The following is a 25,914-nucleotide window of genomic DNA, read 5'->3' as shown; positions in this document are numbered from 1 at the left end:
ACGCGGGATCAGCATTTTGCTCCTTGCTGTGGGGGGGTGCTGGAGCTGGGACACCTCGAACGGAGATAGACCATCAGCCTATCTTGCTCCTTGGTCCATGCGCATGGGTGCACTTCTGGGCTGGGAATGCCTGGGACAGACGTCCACGGTGAGCGCTGGATAACGAAAGGGGGGAACCTCTGTCTGGTTTGCCCCCGCTGGGGCTGCTAGGGTGGCGTCCACCTTTTCAAATGCACAGCCTGTGCTGCGGCTGTACTTCTGAGCCCCACCCCGCTGGGTTATGGGGGAGCTGCACCCACAGCCCAGCACACTGCCCAGTCATATCTCATTGTTTCCTGGGGCTCCCCCCGTCTGTCTGGGTCCGTCTGCTGTCGCTCAGTTTCCATTCAGCTGTTCGGGGCAGGGACCGTCCGTTCGTTAGGTGTTTGTACAGCACCCACTGCAATGGGCCCCTGATCCAGGATCTGGGCCCCTGGGTTCTACTCCAATGCAAATAGTGATCAGGAATCTTGATGCGCTCAGAGCCTGGCTTTCCTGGCGTGCTGAGCACCCACAATTCCAGCTGAAGCCAACCGCAGCTTTGAAAATCAGGCCTCCATCCTCATCCTAACAATCCTGAGCTCTTCCCTAGTGCTCTTCATCCGCTGCTTTCAGAGCGCTTTGCAAAGGAGGTCAGTGGCATCACCTCCATTTCACACTTGGGGAAACTGAGGCACGGAGTGTTCAAACAGCAAGGTACTGATAGAGCCAGGATCTTGGTCTTCCAGAAACTAACAGACTCTCTCCCAGCTGGCCTGGCTTGTCCCACATTCCTGGGCAGGGCAGGGAACTCTGCCTCAGTTGTTTTAAAGTCCTGGTCTGGAATATGGAAGGGATCATTCCAGGGTGTTCATTTCCATCCCCAGGTCTCAATGGTACCAGCTATTGTGGGACAGCAAATAAAGCATGAGGCAGGGAGTCAAGAGACTCTGTTGCGATCACTGCCTCACTCTGTGACCTTGGACAAGTTCCTCTGCTGATCCATGCCTCAATTTCCCTATCTGTAAAATGGAGGTGGAGACACTGACCTGCCTTCGTAACGTGCTGCGGGATCTAGGCATGGGAAGCGCTGGATGTAATTATTAGTCTCCTACGTGGGCTGATTTTCCTATGTATTTTAAAAAAATGGATTGCTGAACTGATTAAATTGAAGTTCCGAAACAGCGACCTGGCTGCTGATCCTTGTGGCTAATGGCCCGTCTGCTGCGTCATCGGGAGCCAGTGACCTGAATGTTCCCGCTCTGGGAGCGCCACGAGCAACCAGCCCTTGTTTAATTAAACTTTTTAAAGACATCCTTGTAAAAATACTGCTGTGGCCTGGAGAAACAGATCCTGAGTGTGTTTGGAAGTGAAATAGTCTGACGGGTTTCAGGATAAATTATTCAGGCCCGGGTTGGGGTGGAAAGCTCCACACATGCAGAGTCTTCTTCAGTCAAGGGTGGCAGAGAATAGATCCATTCCTGGCAAGGATAGATTCACACAGGCCGAAGCTGTTCACTCCCAATGCCTTGCTCCTCACAATCAATGGCTGCAGCAATGTAAGGTTCACAAAGCTGCATGATCAGCACTATGGAGCCCCACCACCCCTGTTATCACCAGGAATTGAACCCAGGATTTCTGGAGTTTGAGCCTTTGCAGGCAGCTAGAGGACTAAACCCCCTGTGGGGAGCAGTCGCAGACTCGTATCCTCTGCAGATCAGGTGCAAACAGGGACTCCGGGAGGCACACACCGACTGCTGTGTTACAGCAGCATGGGCTGGTGCCATCCCCACAAAACTAGAATGAGATTGACAGGTTGGAAGGAGCTGAGAAAAGAGCCACAAACTGCATGGGAGGGCTGGTTTCTGGGATATTCTGAGCTACCACGGAAATGTAGGGCGGATTCCTTGGCTGGAGGGAGATCCTGGCCTTGTTTGCTCTGAAGTCCTGGCGTGAAATAGGAAAGAGTCGCTCTGGGTCAGTGGGTTTCAACTTCTTTTCATTTGTGGACCCCTGAAAAATGTCCCTTTGAAAATCGTTGCCCTAGTCTGCGGATCCCCAGGGGTTGTAAATCACTGCTGTAGGTTGTTAGCTGCCATCATTGGTTTTGTGTGTCACTGGGCAGGGCAGTAGAGCAGATAAGGCACCAGACGGAGGGTCAGTTGACCCCGGTTCTGCCACTGCCCTGCTGTTTGGCCTTGGGCGAGTCCTTCACCTCTCAGTGTGCGTAGCTCAGGGGATGAGTCTGCAGATATTTGACCCAGCGCAGGGAAAGGAATGATTTAGCATGCCAGCCAGCATATGGGATGAAATGGGGAGATAACATCAGGGCTGATTACCAGGAACAGCTTCCTGGCTGTGAGCTGGCGTTGGCCATGGAAGGTTCTCCCCGTAGGAAACGTGGGAGCCCATCTCTTGGACAATTTACCAGCACCCTGGGCAAATCCAAACTATATGAGTGAGATCAAAACCCTGGTGACAATTGATCTTTTTAGCAACCTGCCCGGAGGCAGGAGCACAGGTTGCACAGTTGCAGCGGGGAAGCGTTCCGAGGAGGCACCAGGAAGTCAGTCTGTGTGCACATGGCTGGAGTGCTGGCTGCAGCTGCTCTGTAAATAGTTCTCTTAATAAAGAGCCACTTTGTCTTCTCTTCTGATTGCCCAGCACCTGGTACATGAAACAATCATCACAACCCCCACACCGACAGATGGGGGAAACTGAGGCACAAAGCGATAAAGTGACTTGCCTAAGGCTCCACAAAGAGGCTGTGGCAGCACTGGGCATGAAATCCAGGGCCTCCAACTGCCAATCCAGTATCTTAGCCGCAAACTAACCCCATCCCCCATACAGCTTCCCTCGACCTGCCTTGACTTGGAGCAGCTGGAGTTCAGCACCCACGTTCACTTCAGGCCTTGTGCTCACTAAAGTCACTGAAGGGGAAAATACGCTTAGGCTGGAAATCTGAGCTCAGGTGGAGCAGCTGCTGTGCACGGATTTTCCACATCCGGTGTTTTCCCGATGGGGTAAGTGGCTCTGTGACTTGCCCGAGGGCCCCAGAGTGAGTGGGCTAGTCAGTCGGGGTCAGCCTGGTTCTCAGCCTTTCTCTGTGACCACTAGACCTGCTGGCCTCCTGGTAGCTTCCCCCTTATAAACAGTGTACGCTCCCTGCACCATCTGCTCTCTGCCACAGGCGGCTGCGTCTCCTGCCACAGTCTCCATCTGTCCCTGCCAGGTTAGGGGTGACATTGACCCCTATGGCCTATGCACCATTATCGGCTCCAGTTTGACACCCAGGGGTGACTCATCACCCACACAAAGCACAAAACAAATCAACGCCGGCTTGATAAAATATCCAGAAAAGTGAATTACCGTGAGTGTTCCCCGGTATATCGGAGGAAGTGAAGGAATTGTGGGCTAGTGCTTAAAGCAAAGGACTGAGTATTGTATTCCCAGCTCTGTCACTGAATCACTTTGTGGCCTGAGGCAAGTTACTTTGCCACTCTGTGCCTCAGTTTACCCCTCTGTAACATGGGGGGCACACCTCTGTACTTCGGAAGGGCGATGGCAAAATTAATCTTTGCAACCTGCTTTGCTGTTCCTGCTCGCGCAGTGCCTCAGAAATCGTGGATTTCAGCCGAGCCCCTCCGGATTTACACCAGTGTCCCTGAGGTCAGAATTAGGCCCAGTGTGTATCCGTGCCACTGCACGTTAGCCTAGATCCTGCATTTCTGTAACCCAGCAGCACCGCAGGCTTCAGAGGGGTTACTCCAGATTTACGCCAGCATCACTGAGATAAGGGCCCACCCCTGTCAATGGATGTAACTGTTCGCTGTCGGGTCAGGGGCGGACTGATCTCCAGCCTGTTCACTCCCTCTGCGTCCCACCAAGGGCCCGCGTGGCTTTCCAAAGCGCTAGCACCTCAGCGATTTCCCACAGATTAGGTCTTGCTCTCTCTGCCTGGGGGAAGTTTACTGCCTTTAGCAGCAGCTTGTGGCTGCAGGGCCAGAGGGTAACACCCACTCAACACCTCTGGACAAACAGAGCAGGCGTGGGGCTGAATCCTGGAGACAGGAGGCTGAATTAACCCTTTCCTAGTGGATGCTTCTAGGGCCAGATCCTGCTTTCTGCTGCCCTGGTGCAAATCAGGAGGCAACTATGTGGAAGTGAACAGTGACATGCGGGTACAGCCACTGTAAATCCATCCCTCTCCGGTACCTATCTGGCCATAGCATCGGATCAGCTCAGTCTGTATGTACAACACCCCTCCCCCATTAAGCCGGGCTGTTAGCCCCATTGCAGAGATGGGAAACTGAGGCACAGAGAAGCTAAGTGACTTGCCTGCAGTCACGCAGGAAGCCTGTGGCAGAGCAAGGGAACGGAAGCAGGGCCTCCTGCTTCCTAAGCTTTTGCTGTAACCACTGGACCACGCTCCCAAGCCCCTGGGCTGTTTTTGTCATGAGAGAAGATGACTGCAGGCCAAAGGCAGGCCTGGTGTAAACTAGTGCAGCTCCACTGACTTGTTGCGTCCTCTTGCTCTGGGGTGAATCTGGCTGCTCAGTGCTTATTTGGGAGGCGTCAGGGCTCTCAGAAAGGGGAATCGGCTGAGTGCCCGTTTTATTCCATGTGTTGCCAGGTCAGTCGGTGCCGGGTTCCTTTATAGCCCTGTTGAAAGTGGGGGGCTGTGAGCCAAAGGAGGCACCATCACTGCTGATCAGATCAGGGCACTCAGCGGGGCTGCGCTCTGCTTGTCTCCGGCCTGCTCTTGATAATTCAGTTAGGGTGGGGATTAACCAGGCATGCTGCTCAGGCTGGATAGCCGCTGATGGCATGTGGAGGGGCGGCTGGCTCATTGCACTGCCCTGAAACCTCCGCTCCACTGGGCATGTGGGCAGGGGTCTGATCCAGATTTTGGTCCCACCTGCGCAGGAGTGTGGTGGCCAGGAATGGCCAGGAACCTGCGTATTGTGTGCTTTGTATGGCAGGACACCCAGCAGCCCCAAGCGAGATCGGAGCCCCATTGTGCTAGGTGCTGCACGTGCACACAATGAGAGAGTTCACAGCCTCACTGGACAAGACGGACAAAGGAACCCTTCTCAGCCCTGTACTGCAGGTGGGGGAGATGAGTCCCGGCGAGCGGCTGGTCATTCACACCCGTCGCTGCTACCCCACGCGATCCGCCATGCAGCCAAACTCAGCCCGCATTCCTCTTCCCTTGTCATGGATCCATCCCTAATCGTCGTGTTTGTTCTGCTTTGAATTACCTCTGAGCTGTTGACATCCTACTGGCCATAAGGTGCATCCAGAGCTGGCCATGCTATTCCAGATGCGGCCTTACTGGGACCATCACGCGCACAGCCCCTGCTCTCTGACATGGGACCTGGCACCGCTCCTTGTTTGACTTGCTCGGGGCTGCAGGAGATTGCTGGGGTTGGGGGGTGTGCCCCGGTTTCATCACCACGGCTGTGGTAAAAGCCGGTAGGCAAACAGTTGTAAAAGGGAGGGTGCTGTAAACGGTACATAGACACACACTCCAGGTGTATCTCTTGTGTACACGGAGCCATAAAATGCTCTTCAGCACAAGCAGGACCCTGCTGCGCAAACAGCCATAAAGGGGATAAGTGGCCACGCACCAGACTGCAGGTCTCCAGTAAACCTCTTGCTCTCGTGCATGTCTCACAGCTGACCCCTTCCGGCTGGACCCTGGATGAGACAGGAAGCAGAGGCCTCCATCGGGATGATGGGCTCAAGGCCCGTGCCCCTGCTTCACCCACCGTAAGGAATACCCCCTCCCCTACACCCAGCACAGAGCAGCCTGCAGAAGGGCTGAACAAAGCTGCAGTGAGGACCTCTTGGTTGGCCCATGAGCTGCAAGCAGGCCAGGGCAAGGATTTCACAGCCCGTATGCAGCAGCAAAGGAACCTTCTCTCTGGCCGAGAGGGCACAGAATCAATGTGAGCAAACAGCAAGTCGCGCCTGCTGGCTGAGTGACAGCAGATGAGAGCAGGGGGGCAGAGACAGGCTGGGTGGGCGTGAACCCGCTGCCTTGTCTCCGCTACATTGGGGTTGCCAGTATAGCTTGTCTCCTCGCAGAACCGTGGCTCGTAGTGGAAGATGGGTGCTTTTGCAGTTTAGATTATACCAGTTTCCAAATGACATAAGTTACACTGGCAAAAGCTACACAGGCTCTCTTCTGCCTTTTTTTTTTTTTTGCTGGTATACCTGCGTCTACGCTATGGCACAGCTCTGCTGCTAGGGGAGAAGTGTTTCACGCTCCCATGCCAGCAAAACGTGTAAGTGTAGACAGGACTGAGTCTCTGAGGTGGCAATGGGCCCAGCAAGGCAGGCAGGCTGCTTACCCAGGGACCCACCGGTGTTCTTACCCAGAGGCATTGAAACGGACCCACCGGTGTTCTTACCCAGAGGCATTCGTAGTCTAAACACTAGACACTTTCTTATAATTCCTATACCTATGTCATCACTATCACCCCACAAATGAGCCAGACGGATTCCAGCTCTCTTTGTGTCCAGCTGAGACATGGGGATCTTGGCATGAGCTGGCACCCAATCTGCCAGCATCACAGGTGTATTAACAGAGGTGTCGTATGCAAGACACGGGAGCTCATTATCCCGCTTTACTTGACTCTGGTAAAGCCTCAGCTGGAGAATTTTCTTCAGTTTGGGAAAGACGCGGACGAACTGCAGAGAGTCCAGAGAAGAGCAACAAAAATGATCAAAGGTTAGAAAACCTGAGCTGGGAGGGAAGCTTAAAAAACTGGGTGTGGTTAGTCTTGAGAAAAGAAGATCGAGGGGCAACCTGATATCAGTCTTCAGATATGTTAAGGGCTGTGCTAAGCGGACAGTGATTGTTTGTTCTCTATGTCCACTGAAAGTAGAACAAGAAGCAATGGGCTTAATCTGCAGCAAGGGAGATTTGGGTCAGATATTAGAAAAATCTCTCTAACTCACAGGATAGTGAAGCTCTGGAACAAGCTTCCGAGGGAGCTTGTGGGATTCCCGTCACCGGAGGTTTGTAAGACCAGGCTGGACAAACCCCTGTCAGGGTTGCTCTGGGTTTACTTGGCCCTGCCTCAGCGTAGGGGACTGCACTTGATGTCCCTTCCCACCAACACTTCACTGATCCTCTGTGTCTGCGCCCCACCTAGCACAATGGGGCCCCGAGCTCAGTATCCCCATGGAAACAATTCCCATGGAAACTGGGGTCCCCTCTCTTCATTTCCTTTTCCCCATGCAGGGATCAGATGCGGATTCGAACAAAGAAAAACCCAAAGCCCAGATAATGACAAAGTCCAAATTAAAAAACCAGATTTAATTTATTCTCTCGACTGGAGGGGAGTGGGCACAAAGCGACGCCACGTCGGAAGGCCCATGGAGGTCTCTGCGGGAGCGACTGTGCTTTATTAATATTCACATGAGCCGCACCTGTGGGCCGGGAGAATGTGTCCGTAGACTGGAGCGTGTCGCTATGCAGGTATAAAAGGAAAGAGAAAGGAAATAGTGATGGTTTGGGTAAATATCAGAGACCGTTTCTATTGATCCGCATGATTCATTTGCCAGTTGGCTCCGTCTGGGCCTCTTTCATCTTGTTTATATTCTCAATGAGCCGCCGTTAATTGCATAAACAAACCAGATCAGACGGAACCAGAGACAAATTGAAACTTGACATGAAAAGGAATGAATCCCACCCACGTGTCTTAGCGGTTTGTGTCTCTCCCATCCTGCCCTCCCTCAAGCGCCCTCAGGGCTCTTCCAAATTAAAAACAAAGCCGCAGCACCAGGCGTCTGCAGAGGCAGCCTGGCTTTAATCTCCCTTTGCAAATCCCAGTGTCTGGCGCTGCTGGCTGGACGGAGCAGGGGAAAGGGAGTTTACTGGGGCGGTTGTGGCTACAGACTTGAGGCAGGGTGTCCTGTGCACCTCGCAACCCCTGGGCCTCGGTGCTGCAGATGAGCCCTAACCCAGCCCCTGGCTCTTTACAGGTGGGTTTAGTGCCAGATTGAGAGCTCAGGCTGCTGAAGGCAGGGCCGGCTCCAGCTTTTCTGCCGCCCCAGGTGGCGAAGTGGGCGGGGGAGATAAAGCCGCGATCCATGGCAGTTCAGCAGCAGCTCTACCGCGCCGCTTCATTCTTTGGCAGCAATTCGGCGGCGGGTCCTTCGCTCCGAAAGGGACCGAGGGACCTGCCACCAAATTGCTGAAGACCCGGACGTGCCGCCCCTTTCCACTGGCCGCCCCAAGCCCCTGCTTCCTTTGCTGGTGGCTGGAGCCGGCCCTGGCTGAAGGACAGACCTGGAATGGGATGTGCAGCCACAGAGCAGGCTAACCCTGCTGGCCCGCTGCCTGAGCCCAGGAGCGCCCTGCTTCTCGATGGCCGGTTCAGAGCGGGGCCACGCCGCTGAGATTTCCATGAATGGGAACATTTGCAATGTGGATGTGACAGTCTGGCACCCTGGGCGTGATTGAGGGTAACAGGGGGCGCTGTGCTGCTAGTCAGAAGAGCTGGAAAACCAAGATCCGGAGCAGGGCCGTGTGGGAAGGGGGGGCGGGTCTTTTCCGCAGAACGTTTGGGTGAGGGGGAGGAAGTTAGTTTTAGTCAGACTTTTCCGGGTTTACAGTTCATCGTTTTTTATCAGAAAATCAAAACTTTTTTTCTCATTGTGATGCAGTAGGGACTGTCTGTGTGGGGAGTGGGAGAGCAGGGGAGGACTTTAGGAGATGGACGATGCCAGAGCCTGTAACCTGAGCTAGGTAAGGGAGGGGAAAGGTCAACACCTTTGCCCGGGAAGGGGACAAAGGAAGGGAGTGGCAGGAGGGAAGCAGTTGGAGTTTGGGCTTGGGGCTGGATGGGCGGAATTCAGGGTATCCTAGCTGGGATCCAAGCACCCTGAAAGCCCAGAAGGACTCGGTGGAGGGGTCCTGACTGTGCCTGCAAGCTCTGCTGTAACCTGTGTTCCTGTTGTCCAATAAACCTTCTGTTTTACTGACTGGCTGAGAGTCACTGTGGGTCCCAGGAAGAGGGGTGCAGGGCCGGACTCCCCCACACTCCGTGACAACTGGTGGCAGCGGTGGGATATACTGCACCCCGTGGACGGCGCTTCCTGCAGTAAGTGACTGGGGAGCAGTAAAACGAAGGGGTGGTTAACCCCTGGGAGTGTGTGCCCAGTGAGAAGGACTTTGCAGTAACAGGGTCCCCCGGGGGATTGCAGCGAGCGGTCCCAGGGGCGGAGGAGTCTGCAGCTCGACCCTGGCAGAGAGGTGGTGACCTCAAGAAGGGCTGGTGCACTAGGGGTCCCCTGGAAACCGTGGGGAGCGGCGAGCACCCCGGCCTGTGAGTGGCCAGCAGGAAGATGTATGCCAAGCGGCGCAAGTGTGACCTGGTGGAGCTGTGCAAGCAGAGGGGGCTGCACCCAGGGAGACGCACCAAGGACCAGCTGATTGCCCAGCTGGAGGAGGGAGACCGCATGAATGAACGGAGCCCTGTCGCTGAGGGAAGCAGCCGAGCAGATGCAGCGCAGGCACCAGTGTCTGTCCCCGCTGGGAGTGGTCAGCCGGCGGACGAGGGCTTCCCGAGACCCCCCCTTCCTAGGCGTAGAGGAAGGGCGGGGAGGAGCCCAGTGTATACCGAGGGCACCGTGACACCCCCGGCCAGCAGGGGATCTGCCCGGCGAAGCTCACCCCCCAGCAGGGGATCCTCCCGGCAACGCTCGGCATCCGTGGAGCGGATGCGGCTGGAATATGAAAGGGAGCTGAGACGGGAGGAGCTCGAGTTAAAGAGGCGAGAGCTGGAGGAGAAGGCGAAACAGCGTGAACATGAGGAGAACCAGCGCCAGCGTGAGCAGGAGGAGAAGGAGAACCAGCGTAAACATGAGCGGGAGGAGAAGGAGAAACAGCGTAAACATGAGCTGGACCTGGCCCAGCTGAGGAGCAGTGAGGCCCCAGCTGCGGTGAGTGAGGGGGGACCCAAGCCTACAAAGAGCTTTTATAAGCACTTGCTGCCCCGGCGTAAGGAGGGGGAGGACATAGATACCTTCCTGACGGCCTTTGAGAATGCCTGCGAGCTGCACAGGGTTGACCCTGCAGACAGGATCGCAGTTCTCACCCCCTTACTGGACTCCACAGCCGTGGAGGTGTACAGCCGACTGAAAGGGGCGGAGGCAGGGGACTACGAACTGTTCAAACAGGCCCTGCTCCGCGAGTTTGGGCTGACTCCTGAGATGTACCGGAAAAAGTTCCGGAGCCAGCGTAAAACCCGTGAGGTTACATACCTACAACTGGTCAACCGGGCGCAGGGGTATGCCCGCAAGTGGACAGCTGGGGCCCAAACTAAAGAGGACCTGCTTGACCTATTCATACTGGAGCACCTGCACGAGCAGTGCCCGTCCGACCTGAGGCTGTGGTTGATGGACCAGAAGCCGGAGAACCCGCAGCATGCAGGCCAGCTGGCCGACCAATTTGTGGACAGTCGGGCAGGGGATGGCAGGGAGGAGTCTCGAAGGAGCAGGCCTGCCTCAACGCAGAGAGAGAGTCAACATGGGACCTCCCAAAGGGGGCCTATGGAGAACCCCCCCAAAAGGGGAACATCCAGCGGCAGGTCCCTCCGACCCACTCAAGGGGACCCACGAGATATGGGCTGCTATCGCTGTGGCCAACGAGGTCACATACGGGCCCAGTGCCCCAAGCTCAGGGACAGACCAAGCAGACCCAACCCGCAGAGGGTGGACTGGGTAAAAACCCAATCGGAGGAGGGGCTACATTCCCAGGAAAGGGGGGTTGGCAACATACCACCTATGGATGCTCCCGGTTCCGGGTTTTTGGTTTACCGGGTGGGCGCGGGGCTGCCCCTCCGGAAAGAGTGCATTGTTTCCCTGGAAGTGGATGGGAGGAAGGTCACTGGGTACTGGGACACGGGCGCAGAGGTGACGCTGGCCCGGCCCGAGGTGGTGGCCTCAGATCGGATGGTGCCCGACACCTACCTGACCCTGATGGGCGTGGGCGGGACCCCATTCAAGGTACCTGTGGCAAGGGTACACCTGAAATGGGGGGCCAAGGAGGGCCCCAAGGATGTGGGGGTACACCAATATTTGCCCACTGACGTGTTAATGGGAGGGGACCTTGAGGACTGGCCTACTAACACCCAGAGTGCCCTGGTCGTGACTCGTAGTCAGAGTCGGCAAATGGCACTGCACCCCGAAAACGGGGAAGGTACTCGACCTGAGGTGCAGGACCCTAACTCAGGGAGCGGGGAACGCCCAGGGGCACGGTGCAGAGAGGCTGCGGCCTCAGACCCAGCCAGCAAGGGAGAGCCGGTCCCCATTCCTGTCCCAGCTGCTGAGTTCCAGGCCGAGTTGCAGAAAGATCCCTCCTTGCGGAAGCACCGGGACCGGGCTGACCTTAGTGCGGTACAGACCATGAGGAGAGGTTGCAAGGAGAGGTTCCTGTGGGAGAAGGGGTTCCTGTACCGAGAATGGGCTCCCCCAGGGGAAGTAGAGTCATGGGGGATCAGGAGGCAGTTGGTGGTTCCCCAGAAGTTCCGTCACAAGCTGTTGTACCTGGCCCATGACATCCCTCTCGCAGGGCACCAGGGAATCCGGCGCACCAGGCAGAGGCTGCTACAGAACTTTTACTGGCCTGGGGTCTTTACCCATGTCCGACAGTACTGCCAATCCTGTGATCCCTGCCAGAGGATGGGGAAGGCCCGGGACAAGGGGAAAGCAGCTTTGAGGCCTTTACCCATCATAGAAGAACCTTTCCAGAAGGTGGCCATGGACATAGTGGGACCTCTCAGCAAGACGACCCGGTCAGGGAAGAAATACATCCTGGTGGTGGTGGATTTTGCCACTCGCTACCCCGAGGCGGTGGCCTTGTCCTCTATCGAAGCAGACACAGTGGCAGATGCGCTGCTGACAATTTTCAGCCGGGTGGGGTTCCCCAAGGAGGTCTTAACGGACCAGGGGTCCAACTTCATGTCGGCCCTGCTCCGGTCCTTATGGCAGAAATGTGGGGTCCAGCACAACTGGGCCTCAGCGTATCACCCCCAGTCCAACGGGCTGGTAGAAAGGTTCAACGGGACGCTGAAGATGATGCTAAAAACGTTTATGAACCAGCATCCGCAAGATTGGGACAAGTACTTACCTCACCTGCTGTTTGCGTACAGGGAGGTACCCCAGGAATCTACCGGGTTTTCACCTTTCGAACTGTTGTATGGAAGGCGGGTGAGGGGGCCCCTAGACCTGATGAGGGACGAATGGGAGGGGAAGGCCTCTCCCGAGGGAGAGTCAGTGGTGGAGTATGTCCTGACCTTCCGGGAAAGACTGGCCGAGCTCATGGGCCTGGCCAGGGAGAATCTGGCCCGAGCCCAGAGGAGGCAGAAGGTCTGGTATGACCGCACAGCCCGAGCCCGTGCCTTCGCCACCGGGGATCAGGTGATGGTTCTCATCCCCGTGAGGAGAAACAAACTCCAGGCCGCCTGGGAAGGGCCCTTCAAGGTTATCAAGCAACTGAATGAGGTAAACTATGTGGTGGAGCTGTCAAACCGGGCACATCACCGTCGGGTGTACCATGTGAACATGATGAAACCATACTATGACAGGGGGAATGTGGTGTTGGCCGTGTGTGGACATTGGGAGGGGCAGGGAGATGACCCCTTAGTGGATCTATTCCCTGGGACAAAAACTGGTTCCCCCCTGGAGGCGATTCCCCTCTCTGATCAGCTGACCCCGGGCCAGCACGCTGAGATCAGAGGGGTGCTGCATCTGTACAGACAGCTGTTTTCCAACCAGCCTGGACGCACTAATTTGACTGTCCACCGGGTGGAGACCGGGTCACACCCCCCCATAAGATGCTCCCCGTTTCGGGTCACTGGTAAAACTGCCCAGGATCTTGAAAGAGAGGTCAGGGACATGCTGGCTTTGGGGGTGATCCAGCCGTCTTCCAGCCCTTGGGCCTCGCCAGTAGTGCTGGTTCCCAAGAAGGATGGGTCAATCCGGTTCTGTGTGGACTATCGAAAGCTCAATGCCATCACCGTATCTGATGCCTACCCTATGCCCAGGCCTGACGAGCTCCTAGACAAGCTGGGAGGTGCACGGTACCTCACCACTATGGATCTTACCAAAGGCTACTGGCAAGTGCCGCTGGACGCAGATGCCAGGCTGAAATCGGCCTTTATCACCCCTCTGGGGCTCTATGAGTTTTTGACCCTGCCCTTCGGCCTCAAGGGAGCGCCGGCCACCTTCCAGCGCCTGGTGGATCAGCTACTGAGGGGGATGGAGAGTTTTGCCGTGGCGTATATTGACGACATCTGCGTCTTCAGCCAGACCTGGGAGGACCACGTGTCCCAGGTTAAACAAGTCCTGGACCGACTCCGAAAGGCTGGGTTAACAGTAAAGGCTGAGAAGTGCAAGGTGGGGATGGCTGAAGTATCTTACCTGGGCCATCGGGTGGGGAGCGGCTGCCTGAAGCCGGAACCAGCCAAGGTGGAGGTGATCAGAGACTGGCCTGCTCCCCAAACCAAAAAGCAGGTCCAGGCCTTTATTGGGATGGCGGGGTACTATCGAAGGTTCGTGCCCCACTTCAGTGCCATAGCCGGCCCCATCACTGAACTGTGCAAAAAGGGGAAGCCAGACAAGGTGATCTGGACTGAGCAGTGCCAGGAGGCTTTCCGGGCGCTGAAGGAGGCTCTGGTTAGCGACCCAGTTCTGGCAAACCCAGATTTTGACAAACCCTTTATGGTGTTCACCGATGCCTCAGACACGGGACTGGGGGCGGTGTTAATGCAGGAGGATGAAAAGGGGGAGAGACACCCCATCGTGTACCTGAGTAAGAAGCTGCTACCCCGGGAACAAAGCTACGCGGCCATCGAGAAGGAATGCCTGGCCATGGTGTGGGCCCTTAAGAAGCTAGAGCCATATCTCTTTGGGCGACACTTCACCGTGTACACCGACCACTCTCCCCTGACCTGGCTGCACCAGATGAAAGGAGCCAACGCCAAGCTCCTGAGGTGGAGCCTGCTCCTGCAGGACTATGACATGGACGTGGTCCATGTGAAGGGAAGTGCCAACCTGACAGCGGATGCGTTGTCCCGGAGAGGGGACCCTGAACTTCCCCAGGTCACTGGGCAGAGTGACCCCGCTCAGTTCAGTCTCGAAGGGGGGAGAGATGTGATGCAGTAGGGACTGTCTGTGTGGGGAGTGGGAGAGCAGGGGAGGACTTTAGGAGATGGACGATGCCAGAGCCTGTAACCTGAGCTAGGTAAGGGAGGGGAAAGGTCAACACCTTTGCCCGGGAAGGGGACAAAGGAAGGGAGTGGCAGGAGGGAAGCAGTTGGAGTTTGGGCTTGGGGCTGGATGGGCGGAATTCAGGGTATCCTAGCTGGGATCCAAGCACCCTGAAAGCCCAGAAGGACTCGGTGGAGGGGTCCTGACTGTGCCTGCAAGCTCTGCTGTAACCTGTGTTCCTGTTGTCCAATAAACCTTCTGTTTTACTGACTGGCTGAGAGTCACTGTGGGTCCCAGGAAGAGGGGTGCAGGGCCGGACTCCCCCACACTCCGTGACACTCATCAACCGACCTCAAAGAAAGTTTCAGCCGAAAGGTCTCAAGCAGGCCTGGCCCTGGCACTCCCAGTCATTAAATAGCCACTGGCGCCCCTCCTGAGAGTCCAGGGCCTGAGGCCAGAGCACTGGCTGAAACCCGAGCCACTCAACCTCCCCAAACTTCCCTCGGGGCTGCATGGCGGGTGTATTGTGCAGCAGCCCAGCTGCATCTCCGCATGGCACTGCTGGGCTATGGGGGAGCAGCTGGGGGGTGGGAGGGACACTGTATGAGAGAGCTTTGTACGGCACTGGGAGATGGACCCATGGCTCCTATCAAAGACTCCGAGATTGGATGGCTGGCCCAGGGGAATAGAGGGGAAAGACACCCTGTGGGTGCAGCATTCTGCAGGTAGGGACCGCTGCCTCGCTTCATTGAGTGTATCCAGGTCTTTCACATTCCCAAATACTGTTTGACGGGGCCAGTTGCCCGCCAGGGAGGTTCAGCACACAGAGAAGCAGGCTTGTCAGGGGGTGGGGTGTTGGCAAAGAATCTGGTGTTTGGGAGGCAGTGGCACATTCGGAGATTAATACCTTACGTGGAGAGAGCAACTTTTAGCCCAGAAGATCGCGAAACTTCAGAATTGCATCACCCAACACCACAAGGCAGCCGCCTCTGGGGTGAAATGTGGTGGCTGTTTCCACAGCAGGATCGCATGGGAAGGGAAGGAAAACACCCAAGTAAAGGAATGTAATTAATGACAGGCAGGCCGGCCCTGCTGCAAAGCCTTTACAGTCTAAATAGACAAGACAGAAGGTGCGGGGGGAAACTGAGGCATGGAGAGGAAAGAGACTTGGCCAAGGTCACCTGGTGGGTCAGTGGCAGATGTAGGAATAGCACCCAGGTGTCCTGAGGCCCAGTTGAGGGCTTTGGTCCCCATAACCCACAGCTCCTTTGAGTCCTTTAAGGTGGGGCATGTCTCTTTCTGTGTTCGTGTAGCGCCGAGCACAATGGGCCCCGATTTTGTCAGCGCTATTGTACTTCATGTAACGATAGGAGGACTGGCTTGAGAGCCTGGACGCTGAAGCTCTCTGCCCACGGAGCTGGTGGGCTCACCTCTAGCATGGGGGCAGCTCAGTCTGCATGGCCCACTCAGTCCTTGGCTGCAAGGCCCAGCAAATGCCTATTGGGAGGCTGTATTTTTTGCTGTCCACCAGGGACCCCTTCAATCAATTTCAGCCCAGCTACTGACTAGCCACCTGACAGTAGCAGCCCTAGGGAGCCAGGCCAGGCTGGCCCCCGGCCGCTAGATGGGACGGGCTCTTGAATCCTGTCACCAGTCCCCTGGGCAGCCAGCCCCTCTAGGAACAGGGCCGCCCAGAGGATTCAGGGGGCCTGGGGCAAAGCAGGGGAGCTGCGGCGCTTGTACTCACCCGGCAGCGGTCTGGGTCTTCTGTGGCATTTCGGTGGAGGGGGGCCCTTCGGTTGCTCCATGTCTTCGGCAGCACTGAAGGGCCCCCCACCACCGAAATGCTGCCAAAGAACCCGACCACTGCCGGGTCAGGGCTCGCAGGGCCCCTTTGGGGCCTGGGGCACATTGCTCCACTTCCCCCCCGGCCTCCCAGGCCGCCCTGTCTAAGAAGGGGTCAGATCGTCCCTCCGGGCTACTCACCAGGAGAGGGGTAACAGCCACAGATGATCAGTGCAGACCTTGTTAAAGCCCCTGTCCTGCATGCATTCCAGCAATGGCCACAGCTGGTCTGGGCGCAGCCTGGAGCTGCATACGGCCTTGAGTCCCCACAGCCGACCCGCTGCTCAAATGCTCCATCCCGGGTTTTCCACACAGGGTTTTTTTGCCAGCTCCAGGCAGACACCCCGCCTGGCCAGCTGCAGCCAATGAACCTGCTGCCCTTGGCTTGCCTAGCAGCCTGTCTCCATGCAGTGACCATCTCCTGCTGACCTGGGAGATAAAGGCCCTAGGGGTGGCGTGGGGACAGATCCAGGCTGGAGAGAGGAGAGGGAGGGCAGAAACACCCTTCCCTGATAAAAACCACGGCAAAGCAGCCAAAAAGACATGGCTCCCCTCGATCTCAGGACAGCTGTGTGTGCCATGAACGACACTCAGCTCTGCCAAGCCCAGGGGAGCCCCCTGCAGGCAGGGCCGCTCTCGGCACCCCTGACAGCCCGTTGGAGTCAGGGCTCGCAGGCGTCTGCTGCTCGCTGGGCATAAATTGTCCCTGCCGTCTCATTAAGTTTCTGCCCCAAACACGGGGGAAGAGGGGATCAGAGGACAGAGATCAGAGAGTGGAGGTGGTGTGGGGATCTGAACCAGGGACCCCAGTAGCCACAGGTGGTATCAGCTGTGTGAGCCAAGGAGGAGTCTGCAAAGGGAACAAAGTGTGGTAATAGCCACGTCTGCACGTCTCCGGTCACTGGAGGGGGGGCCTGTCCTGCCCCTGGACGCAAGCAGACGGCCTCCCAGGGCGGCCTTTCCCCTCCTAAGCAGACAGGGATGTGCCCCCGGAACGTTCCCACAGGCCTCCCCTCCCTGCTCACAGCCCAGGGCTGGAAAGGTGGCCGTGCGTGAAGCCGCTGGGGGGCCGGAAGGGGCTGGCGATGGCAGATCGCTACAGGGAGACGTCCTGCGAGGAGCAATACTGAGATGCCATCTGGCTCGGGTGCCAGCCATCAGCCCATGCGCGAGCGTCTGGGCCGTGGGAAGGGGAGGGCAGGCAGACTGACAGGGCACGATCGGGGAGCTGTCCCAAGCGCTTGCTGAGCAGCCTGGCAACAAAACACACCCCGACGCCTCTGCCAATCCACAGCCCGTCTGTCCACACCTCCTCATGGTCCCACGCACGCATCCGCCCAAGCACAGGTGCACTCTCCTGGCCGGACGCACCCAGGCATCCATGCGTGCTCGCAATCTCCCAGCCACACGTGCTGCAGGATGTGTGTGTGTGAGAGAGATGGGGTCAGCTCGTAGTTTTATAATGCGAAGGAATGAAATCAGAGTGACGCTGGGTCAAGACAGAATAAAAATCTCCCTTTGGCTGCACCAGCTGGGAGCTCTCTTAGCTCAGTGGGGAGGCAACTGGGCTGTCAGAGAAGACAGGCCCAGGTTCTACCCCCAGCTTTCTGTGTAGGGTTATGCTGGTCTCCAGCCCAGGGGCCTGGTGCAGAGCTCTCTCAGCCAACAGAAGCTGCATGCACCCAGCAGCTGGCAAAATTTAGCTCAGTCATTTTAAAAAACAAACAAACCCTCATTTAAATTATTGTTTTGATTTTGAAAACTCAGATTGGACCTTACAGAGTTCTGGCCCCGCCTTTGAATTTCCAGCCCCCACCCCAGACTCCGCCCGCTTATTCTGATCATTTCAATGCACTTGCACAACAACAGTTGGGACCAATCTGGGGGATCCGTCTGGCCCGTTGGATGGCTGCACACTTCTCACACACGAGGATTCGGGATCCAGGCACTGCCTGGTGCTACAACTGCTCAGGGGCTTGATTGGCTGCGCCGAAAGCTGGAGCTGGCAATCAGGGCGCGATAAACAGCAGCTTGCCAAGCTGACAGGAGGCGGATTATTGTGACAATTGCGTTTGTATTTCAGCAGTCCCTAGAGCCTGCAGCGGAGAGCAGGGGGCTGGCTGTGGTACCGGCACAGAGGGTCGGTGCATTGTGAACCCAGGTCTGTGGGACCCGGGGTTTCCAAGCCATCCTCGAGCGTCCACACTGCCTTGTAAACCTGGGCTTGCAATGGCTGGAGCCGGGTCTCACGGCTGTGCTAACGCGTCCGCACTGCGCTGCACAGACCTTCTGACTCGGGTCTCCAGCTGGAGCTGTGTCCATGCTGCAAAATGCCAGGCCTTGGACCCAAGTGCCAGCGGGTCAGAGCCACAGAAAAGGCAGCCGGCATGGTGGGGTTTTTTAACCGGGGCAAAAACAATGTCTTTTTCTCAGGGACGGTTGAGCTGTTCTGGCTGAAATTTCCCAGCCAAGTTCCGCCTGAGGCAGACCCTCGGCGTGGAACGTTTCAGCCCGAACGGTTTAAGTGTGGCAAAGTCAGAAGCAACCGAAAACAGAGTCTTTAACAGCAAGCAGCAAGTGACCTTCATACCCACCAGGTGGGTGGAGTAACTGTGCTGATTTCAGTGGGGTTACTCTGGAGTCACCCCCGTGTCATGGAGATCGCACATGCATTTGCATCCACACCCCAATGGTGCCACCTCCTGGCAGCCCCATGCTCCCATCCTCACCCAACCCGCCAGCGGTGCACACGTTGCTCCTATTCTCAGCAGCTTGGGCAGGAGGCTCAGTCGCTCCGTGTCCCAGGGACGTACCCAGAGGCCGTGGTGCAAAGGCCTGTCCAAGGCCCAGACTTGGGTGTCATGATGGCTGGGGTGGGGGGAAGGGGGAGTTAGTCCTGCAGCCATGGCCTGGTGCCGGTCACTTATTCCTGGGCAGGAAGAGCTGGAGCTTGGGGCTGGATTGCGGGGAAGGAGAAAGGGCTCAAAGCCGGGTTCCTGCTAGCTCCAGACTGCACTGGTGCAAAGCCAGGTGGGTGGAGAGGGGCCTAATAACCCCTTCCCTGCTGTGCCTCCCCTCCACCATGCGCAGCCATGGGCCCGGCCAGAGCCACGTTCCACCTGGCGTGGAGCTCGGACCAGGTTCTGAGGGGGACAAGCCCGTCCCAACGGAGTTGGGGTTGCTGCTCCTTGGATCCCGGAGGCCCCACCCAGCTGCCAGGGAGCGACACAGCAACCAGACGTTGGAGCTCAGAGGAGCTTAATTCGCTGGCGCTGCTGACATTTGCAAATGTCTGCGTCTGCTGCAGCGTGCGGTGTGTGCAAACGACTCGGAGACAGCCCGGAGGGAGTAGAGTTGTCAGGGTTGGGATGGATCCTGCCCGTACAGCGACCCCAGCCCAGGGAGTGGGAGCCTAGCCCTCATGGGGCATGAGGAAGGGGGCTGCTACGGACTAGGGGCCGAGTGGCTAGGCAGCAGTTCTGCGGAAAAGGACCTAGGGGTTACAGTGGACAAGAAGCTGGATAGGAGTCAGCAGTGTGCCCTTGTTGCCAAGAAGGCTAACGGCATTTTGGGCTGTATACGTAGGGACATTGCCAGCAGATCGAGGTACGTGATCAGTCCCCTCTATTCAACATTGGTGAGGCCTCATCTGGAGTACTGTGTCCAGTTTTGGGCCCCACACTAGAAGAAGGATGTGAAAAAATTGGAAAGAGTCCAGTGGAGGGCAACAAAAATGCTTAGGGGGCTGGAGCACATGACTTATAAGGAGAGGCTGAGGGAACTGGGATTGTTTAGTCTGCAGAAGAGAAGAATGAGGGGGGATTTGATAGCTGCTTTCAACTACCTGAAAGGGGGTTCCAAAGAGGATGGATCTAGACTGGTCTCAGTGGTAGCAGATGACAGAACAGGAGCAATGGTCTCAAGTTGTAATGGGGGAGGTTTAGGTTGGATATTCGGAAACGCTATTTCACTAGGAGGGTGGTGAAGCACTGGAATGGGTTACCTAGGGAGGTGGTGGAATCTCCTTCCTTAGAGGTTTTTAAGGCCTGGCTTGACAAAGCCCTGGCTGGGATGATTTAGTTGGGGATTGGTCCTGCTTTGAGCAGGAGGTTGGACTAGATACCTCCTGAGGTCCCTTCCAACCCTGATATTCTATGATTCTATGATTCTGTCTGCCAGCTGGGGCCAGCGCACTGGAGGCAAATTGGAAGACTGGACTTGGGGGAATGTGCAGTCGCTATGTGAACTTCCTGGACTGTCCCCTGGGTCTGACCTGTTCCCCGTTGAGGGGCCACACTTACACAGTGTGTGGGTTCCTGCCTATTACACACCATCACACTCCTATACAAAGACACAGACACACCTGCACCCTCACACAACCCCACAGCCAACCACAAGGAGTCCGACCCAGAGGTCTGCATCCATTCACAGTCACCTGTGGGGTGTTGCCCAGGCACCAGCGCACCCAGCAGCAGACACGCATACAATGGCTACAACCCTACTTCCCCCACCCCACTGGCTGTCCTGAAGCGCAGCAGAACCAATTTCCTTTCCCGCTTTGCAGCAATGATTCCCAGAGCCACCTTCAGAAGGATTTTAAAACAAGCCCCTAAAGAAACCAGCACAGTCCCCACAGTCTCCCCCACTGGCTCTTCAAACTATTGCTCTGTGTTCCCCCCAACGACCGGGCCTTTCCCAAGAATGACTCAAGAGCACAGTTTGAAACCCCCCAATTCTTTTTTTGCGGAAAATCCTGAAAAAATTCCTTTAAAAAAACAATAACCCCCCCGTACCACCGCCCTCCCCCAATTCCCCACTTTGAAAAGCACATTTTCAGTTTGGGAAAATCAAACATTTAACTTTTTTTTTCTTTCGTTTTCTGTTTCCGGTTCTTCATCGGGGGGAAGAATAGACTATTTAGAGCAAACCGACAAAGTGCTGTGAAAATGTTCATTCTGGTCTGGCAGTGGGTGGGCTTAGCACCGCCTGCAACGAACTAGCGGCATCCCAGGGGGTGGGGCTGAGGCTGGAGACCAGTTGAGAGACTGCAGGTCACCCGGGCCTTAGCTAAAAGGCCAACCCGCAGCATAGTTGGGCGAGACAGAGAGGAGACCTGGGTACACCACCCTCCGGGCTCTGCTTGAGGCCCAGATCTGCTGAGAGCAGTTAGGCAATTCCCCAAACCCCTAACAAAGGGGAAAGGCCCTCGTTAATCTGTCTGATTTACGCTGGACTGGTTTGGTTCTTGAGGAATAAACCCATCGCTCAAGAAAGGCACCAAAATTCCTCAGGTGTTGGGAGTTTTTTTCCCTGCCCAGGGTGGTGAGATGGCCCCAGAGGAGCCATTTTCCCTGGGCAAACATTTTTATGAAAAGTTTTCCACCAGGGAAAGGCAGCGTGATCTGTGGCTCCTCGCTGGGATTGTAGTACAGAGTGTTTTACCAATTCCAAGCCAGTGGGGGCGAGCCAGAGCCATTCCCGCCCCATGGCTGGCTGGAGACCCACATGGCACCAGTTGGTGCTACCCCCTTTGGGAACAGGGTGTTCCCACCATCCAGCAGCACAACCGGAGTTAATTGGAGCTCCTGGTGGATGGTTCCAGCAGAGGCCCGACCGGTGACTGGGCTCTAGGGACTGAAATACTGAGTGGGTCCCTCCCAGTCAGCGCTGGACAGGCTGGCGGAGGGTGGGAATCAGCCACACTTGTCCTGGCGCTTCTGCCCGGGAGGGAACCAGAACACATCCTTGTCCCGGGCCGCCAATCCAGTGTCCTTCACCAGTGCGACAGCTGCCTGTATAGACATTAGCCGGAGACAGTCATCAGTCAACGTGGCAAGCCGCGATCTCCATCTCCGGGCCGGTCAGCAGCAACCAAGCACTGGGCATGATGGATCTCAGGGGTTGCTAACGCAGACGGGTCCGTTCAGACATGGATCGTGTCATCCGCACTCCTGCAGGTGGGCAGTGCTGCCTGCGGCAGGTAGCCCTTTAAATAGCACTGGCCCAAGAGCCACACCTGGGCCGCTTGGCTGCTAACTTTCTAACCCTCCTCGCCTGCAGAGGGCACCCTTCCTCCCCACATTCCTCTGCATAGACTGTCTGCCAAAGGTGACCCAAGCATGTGCTGCCCCTAGTGGGAAGGATGAATTACTACATGCTAAAAGACTGTCCTTGCCCTGCCGGCTTGTACATATCGTACTAATATTGTGGTTGCCTTTTACCTGGTTCACACAAAGATCAGAGATGCAGTCTCCTTGCAGGAGAAAATGTCTTACAGCCCATGGGGATTTCAGGGGGATAGGTCACCCCTTAGACGAGCATATGGGTTTTTCTTTTCTATGTTAAAATAAACAAGTCGCATTTCATTTCATCCCAAAGACTCTCTCTTCACAACCAGGGGAGAGAGGTTGTCACATTCCAGCACAAAGGAGATGCCCATTGCTAGAGGATTGCTGACTATGTTTCTCTCTGTGTGATTAATGAGGAAATTGCTCCTGGAAATCCACTGGGGGCCAGGATGTAAATCTGGAACAGGAGTTTGACCTAGCACAGACATTCACTGTTGCTCCGTGGACGAGGGTTTGACCACATGAACACAGTCACATGCGCGCCTCCAAGCCAGTTTAGATGAGCCGGCTTTAAAGCGGACCAGATTGTGACAGGCAGGGCACAGATCCCGTATGGCTGGAGTGGTTCATCCTGGAAGAACCTGGAGTGCTGCTGTGGAATTCTGGAGACTGCACTCAGAGCCTGGGCTGTCAGTCACTCCGGTTTGAGCCTAAGCCCCTTTTCTGTCCACACACAAATCAGTCTGACTCAGGTCAGCAAGCGCTCTGGATGCTGGTCCTAGGATCCTGCTGGGGGCGTGGGTCAGAGTCTACAGTTCTGTGACCCGCCGAGAGCTGAGGCCAGGTGACAGGACTCGGATCTGGCTCTCCGACAGCCCAGCATTTGGGGTTTGTAACATGCTGCTAGGGGTCAGCCAGAGCTGCAGGCCCCAGTGTTACCTCTCTGCCTTAGCATGAGAGATCTTCGCTAGAGATATGACTGTGGGTCAGCTCCCGGCCATGCCAGCCTGTCTTCCTTCCCAGCAAACTGGACCAGACTGCAGCACCGGCAGACCAGGCCATGCTCGAGCGTATTCAGGTCGATTTGCTTGTGTGTTAGTATAGATCAAAGTACCGGCGAGCTGTGTAAGAGTGTATGGGGCGTGTGAACGTCATGAAAACAAATGGGACGTTACTTGCGCTGTTTTCACGTCTCTGTTCCTGTTAGAATGCAATACCGAACATTTACGTTGTGTCTTGTGTGTACCCTGGGACTAAACAACCCTTCCAAGACATCTTGGGAAATGCTAATCAGCGGCGGTTCCAAGCACTAGTGCAGCAAATGTGTGCGTGGGGTGGCAAGCCGTGGGGGATGCCCTGCCAGTCCTTGTGAGGGCGGCAGTCAGGAAGCCTTTGGTGACTTGCCTGCAGGAGGTCTGCCAGCTCTGCGGATTCGGCGGCAATTCGGCGACAGGTATGCCAAAGCCGCGGGACCTGTGGACCTCCCGCAGGCAAGTTGTTGAATCTGCAGGACTGGGGACCTCCCGCAGGCGCGCCGCCCAAGGCTGTCCGACTGCCGTGCTTGGGGCCACAAAAAAGCTAGGGCCGCCCCTGATGCTAATGAAGGACTTTAACAGCAAATGTTGATTTCAAAGCAAGTGCCCATTATGTGTGATGGTCGAAGGCCAAAAGATTAAGTGCCCTCCTCACTCCCCATCGTCAAAGGAAAAGCCCACTGGGTAAAGAGACTGTCAGCTAGCCTTCTCACAGGAGAAGATACAAGAATGGATTCAAAGAAAGATCCTTCCTCTCTGGACTGTCTGGACTCTTACAAGGAGAAGTACCAGATGCAAAGCAGAGATCCCCAGAGACCATCCAGGTACCCTGAAAAGACTTTGGGGAACTGGCAGTTTATTACAAACTTTGACTCACCTGTGTATATTTTTTCCCTGCTTTAACCTCTCAAAAATTCTCAATCTTTTTTCTTGGCTAATAAATCTTTAGTTAGTTTACTGTAGGTTTATTTGCCTGCTAGTGTTGCCTTTGGTGTAAGATCTGGAGTACCAACTGATCTGGGGTAAGTGATGGCCTTTTGGGGGCTGGGAGAAACTTGAGGTGGTGTGATTTTTGGTGTAAATGCCCTGCTATAACAAAGCCCAGTTTGTCTGGGTGGCCAGATAAACTGAAGAGTCTAAGGGCTCGTCCAGACTAGGGGGGGAAAATCGATCTTAGATACGCAACTTCAGCTACGTGAATAACGTAGCTGAAGTTGAATATCTAAGATCGGAGTACTCACCCGTCCAGATGGCGCGGGACCGATGTCCGCGGCTCTCCGTGTCGATTCCGGAACTCCGTTCGGGTTGATGGAGTTCCGGAATCGATATAAGCGCGCTCGGGGATCGATATATCGCGTCTAGATTAGACGCGATATATCGATCCCCGAGCAATCGATTTTAACCCGCCGATACGGCTGGTAGTCTGGACGAGGGCTGAGAGGACTGTCTGTGACTCCATGGTAAGCGGGGTAGAGTGACCCAGGAGTTCACATTTGTTACTAGCTTGGTGAAGTCTAATTACAAAGCACACCGCCAGTTAGGGGTGCCTGCCCTGGGTTCTGACAATCTGCCCTGAGGTCGGCAGTCCCGGTTGCGAGCCGCTGCAGACAGCGTGACAGAGACGCTACCTGCCTTAACCATGCCTAGCAGAGACATTCAGGGACCTCCCGCCTAAGCTGCTCAGAGATGTCTCTCTGCACTGCACAGCCTCTCTCAGGCTATGTCCAGACTACCCGCCGTATCGGCGGGTTAAAATCGATTGCTCGGGGATCGATATATCGCGTCTCATCTAGACGCAATATATCGATCCCCGAGTGCGCTTATATCGATTCCGGAACTCCATCAACCCCAACGACAGGGAGAGCCGCGAACATCGATCCCGCGCGGTGAGGACGGGTGAGTAATCCGATCTTAGATATTCGACTTCAGCTACGTTATTCACGTAGCTGAAGTTGCGTATCTAAGATCGATTTCCCCCCGTAGTGTGGACCAGCCCTCATTCTGCATTCGCAGGCAGTCATACGTCTGTTACTCCTTAGGAGTTGCTGTGCTGCCGCTGATTAATTTAACAGGCATTTGACAAACCCTCTTCTTTCCCAGCAACAGTGGGGTTATACTAAAAGTGAAACCCGTTTATTAAACAACAAGCTTCTGGGTTAGGTGATGCCAAGGATAAGGAGTGATGACAGGAAGGGTTACAAGCAAAGAAAAGTAAAGGCTGCTTCTAAGACTAAAACCCCAATGTAATCAGCTTGAGTTCTTGGTCAAGACGGTTTCCCTGCTTCCAGGGCCTTCTCCAGCGTGACGGGCTTTTCCAGCCAGGATCCATCCTTCCTGCCTCAAAATGCTGCGTTTGTCATGTCCCTGCAAGAGAGGGATAACGCAAATGTCTTTTTGCCCCCTTGTGTCACCCCGAAGTCTCTGTATCAGGAGCCAGGAAGGCTTCCTGCTGTTGTTTGCTTCCTGGAGACTCCCTGTGCCCCCCGCCGATCTGTATATAAATGGGGCTTCCAGGGTTTTGATTCCACCCTGCTTAATTTGCACTGGAGACCCAGGGACAGATCTGCCTGCCCTCCTGTCTCCCTTTGGTTGGTCACAGACTTTAAAGCATAATATCAGTGTAGGGTTCATACTGACATTTCGCAGGGAGACGGATCACCAGGGTGTCACCCCACTCTATCGACTGTGATGGTAAAGGAGTATTGGATACAATCAGTTGATTC

The 25,914-nt window shown here is 55.7% G+C and overlaps 1 protein-coding gene across 2 annotated transcripts in view; it reads left to right on the top strand.

Moving 5' to 3' along the window:
• The window catches only part of PDE2A (phosphodiesterase 2A), a 388,143-nt gene that overhangs the window by 292,641 nt on the left and 69,588 nt on the right, over positions 1-25,914 (top strand). The gene's annotated exons all lie outside the window — the stretch shown is intronic.

This window comes from Gopherus flavomarginatus, chromosome 1, assembly GCF_025201925.1.
Source record: "Gopherus flavomarginatus isolate rGopFla2 chromosome 1, rGopFla2.mat.asm, whole genome shotgun sequence".
Classification (NCBI taxonomy): domain Eukaryota; kingdom Metazoa; phylum Chordata; order Testudines; family Testudinidae; genus Gopherus; species Gopherus flavomarginatus.
Note: the sequence above shows the minus strand (reverse complement) of the source record. Positions and strands in the feature narration are given on the sequence as shown.